Source organism: Dipteris shenzhenensis, chromosome 22 (genome assembly GCF_047967505.1).
Source record: "Dipteris shenzhenensis isolate YYH24624 ecotype China chromosome 22, Dip_SZ_1.0, whole genome shotgun sequence".
Classification (NCBI taxonomy): Eukaryota; Viridiplantae; Streptophyta; class Polypodiopsida; order Gleicheniales; family Dipteridaceae; genus Dipteris; species Dipteris shenzhenensis.
Window position 1 is genome coordinate 55,248,532 of NC_141617.1, and position 3,503 is coordinate 55,252,034.

At 45.2% G+C, this 3,503-nt stretch overlaps 1 pseudogene; it reads left to right on the plus strand.

Moving 5' to 3' along the window:
- Window positions 1-2,450: 2,450 nt before the first annotated feature.
- On the plus strand, window positions 2,451-3,033 carry LOC147888316 (uncharacterized; annotated as a pseudogene).
- Window positions 3,034-3,503: the final 470 nt, after the last annotated feature.

The following is a 3,503-nucleotide window of genomic DNA, read 5'->3' on the forward strand; positions in this document are numbered from 1 at the left end:
TATCAGAAAGACCGAGATCAATTATTGACAAAGCACTCTCGTTCTTGTCATTCCAAGTTGCATGGAGAGCTGGTTTGTTGCAAACCTCCTTGGATTCTTCAATAGTAACAATATGCCACAATCCTTCCGACATGAAGAGAAGTTACATCTTGGTTTTCCATAAAGGAAATCTAGTTTCAGAAAAATTTTTGATGGATATGCCATATTTTGCAATGCCAATAGATGCCATTATGAAGTAAAGATTGATCTCCTTGAGCGTGAGCAGCTTGAACTTTCGCTGAGATATCCCCACAAAAATTACTCTTCACTTCACTCATATACAATATGCTTCATAAATGGAAACCGATTTTGAGAGAGAAGGCATCGATCAAAGCGTAGATCAAGACAATAGATTGAAGAAAGGAAATGGCAAGCTACCACCATATTATTTTATGGGGGAGAAGATGCAAGGCTGTGAGAGATACAAGAGATTGAAGACCACTGTAGGAACTGTCGTCAATTCCCGACCAACTTTCAGCAAGAACATGAACGATTTCCATAGAAAAAATAAGTCACACATAAAATATGCATGAGTAGAAATCTGATATTTGCTAGGAAACCAATGTGAAAGTCCAACGAATTGATACTCTCGGGAAAAGACAATTTCTCCTCCAAATCATCATGCGGAGCAACAGATTTGGTGCAAGAGGCAGTCGTTCGATGGTGCAGGTAGCTTGGCTGGCTTCACCGGGCATAGAGCTCCGTATGAGAGGCAAAAAGGGCATTATGATTGAGTTAATGATCCCTGCCAAGTGCCATCATATACGCACATAACCAACCATGCAATTGGCAGAACGCATATCCAACATATCCATGTATGAATGAGCAATTAAGTGTCACACTGCGGTAGAGCTCCAGAAAGACTCTAACTGAAGACGAGAAGAGCACCAGAAACACTTGATTCGAAGACAAATGTTAAGAGTTCCTAAGCTGCGCGGTAGGTATAGCAAATAATGCAAGACCTACTCTATTGTAAGATCTGAATCTCCCAATTGTTGTAGCAAGAATATGGCTTGAGAAGTAGAGCACCCATACGAAGCAAGGAAGCCTGCGTAGCACAGTACCGACATGGGGGGATTAAAAAGAGCCGTCCTGAGCGAAAGGGAAGGAGTGTTCAAGAGTTCACATGGGAGGCGACATGGGCTAGAAGTTCAGCCTCGTAGACGGGAAGAAGGCATCCACTCCCCATGACCAGCAAGCAGATGGTCCAATGGCTCAGCTCGTGCTCTAAGATTTTGGGAAGCAGGAATCCCTTACACGTGGCTCTATTAAACATGTGCACCAAGACTGCGACCAAAGTGTCTCGTGCGAGAGAGAAATGCTTAGCCATCAAACCGTCATGGTCCTAGGCCTCGCCATTATGCAATCTGTTAATAGCATCCACAATCATCCATTAGGTAAAGAAAGTGCTCTGATCAGGGCGGGGCACTAGTGGTGGGTGAGTGGAGGGCGGCACTGGTAGCTCATATAAAGATCTTGCATAAGCGTGCCATGCCTATGGTGCTGTAATCGGGATGGGGTTGCCTTTCCTGAAACATTCTCCAAGCCCTCTTGCAATCCTGTCCCAAGAATAGTTGGTATATCTCGAACTCGAGCTTAGCCAAGTGGTTACGCTTCTTACATACGAGGCATTGAAAGAGCGTACTTGCCTATCTATGTGTACGAGTACCGAGAGTGACCTCTCTCTGCAGGCTAGTGTGCGTCTCATGCACTCATCATCATACCAACCATTCTATGGATAGTGTTAGGCGGAGGGGTGGGGGAGGGTATCGTGCATGGAAAAGCCCATGTTGTTGAGGCATGCAATACATGCGCCAAACCACCTGTAAACTCATCCAAGGGGCTATTCGGGTCAATAATGCATAGGCCATCATAGACTGCACTGCTATATATCCCAAAGGTCTTTCATGTGAAATGATATCGAGGATGCTTGCGGGGGTGTCAAGGTGATGACTGCCTCGTATAACCACCAAGAAGTGATGTATGCATGGTCTGTCACCACTTTGTCTAAGATGGTGAAACCCCGTACATCAGGTATCAGGCTCTCTTTGTCTCACATGAGCAAATACAGGCCCGATTGCTCAAGGACACGGATGTCCAAAGGAAATGTATATGTTGAATTACAAACCCTAATACGCGTGGAAATGGCAGCAAGAACACTGTGCGCTGCTGTTAAGAAGGAAATGCACCGGGGTACAAAAAGGATGCAAGAGAAGATGCAAGAGAAAATGCAAGATGAGATGCAACAGGCAATGCAAAAAGCACAAGAAGAGATGCAAAAGGGGATGCAAGCCCAATGGATGCAATGGAAGAGTGGCTTGGGTGCATGCATGAAGGAAAAGGATATGATTATCAGCGAGCTTAAAGTGGAACTAACTCCGTGTAAGGATTAAATTGGAGATATATACGAAATGGGAGAATGGGGCTGCTGCCCCCAAGTCCAAGAAGAGATCAAAGAGTGGAAGTTGCACGTAGAAAAGGAGATCAAAACCTTCGCCAAGGTTGCTAAACAAACCAAAGCTGAAATAGAGGAGAATACAAAATGGTTAGATGTTCTAAAGAAACACAAGAGTGCACCAGAGAATAAAGTGGAAATGATGAATGCAACCCTCAAAGACGTGGCCAAGAGACGAGCTAGGACATTGCACGTGCAGGTCACAAGCTGGGTGGAAAAGGATAACCCATAAGAAGATGCAAAAGAACTTGGTGCACAAATAGGGGTAGTTGATGTTCCTATTGTGAATGCATGGAGAGTAGGGAAAGATGCTACAAAAACATGGGCCTTGATCTTAAAATTTGCAGACATGGACGCAAAGAGAGCTTTCCTTTATAAAAGGGCAGCCCTCAAAGGGGGAGAAAATCTATTTGGATGAGGCCTTGACACCTACACAGGTAGCACACTATAAGGAACATATGCCATGAGTGTTGGAGGCGTGGAAGGAGGGAAAGTGGGCTGTATACAAGGATGGGAAAGTGGTCATCATAGAGCACTGATCATCATGATGGTGCACATGAAGATGACCGTATGGACACAGAACACACTTGCACTATGACAATCTAATCATGCCCACTTAAAAACACTTGAGCAAGCACTCTGTGAGCCCATGGAAATCCCTGGGCCACATCGTCACTTTGGTCTTCCCCTTCCTTCAGCTCCTTGTCGTTTTCCTTTCCCTACACAACCTGAGCATCCTATCACCACTCTTGTCCCCTTTTCCTATTCAAGACCTATCCTTTCTCTAGCTTCTTTGACCCCTCTTTCTCCACTTGTCCCCTTACCCTCTTCGCTCCTTCTACCTTTTTAATAGGACATCGCCTCCCTCTAGCTTCTTTGGAACCTCTTGCTCCCCTTGTCCCCTTACCCTCTTTCCCCATTCCTCCATCTTCAGCAAAACTTCTCCTTCCTTGGTCTTCTTTCACGCATCCTACTCCCCTTGTCCCCTAGTCCTCTTGACCTATTCCCC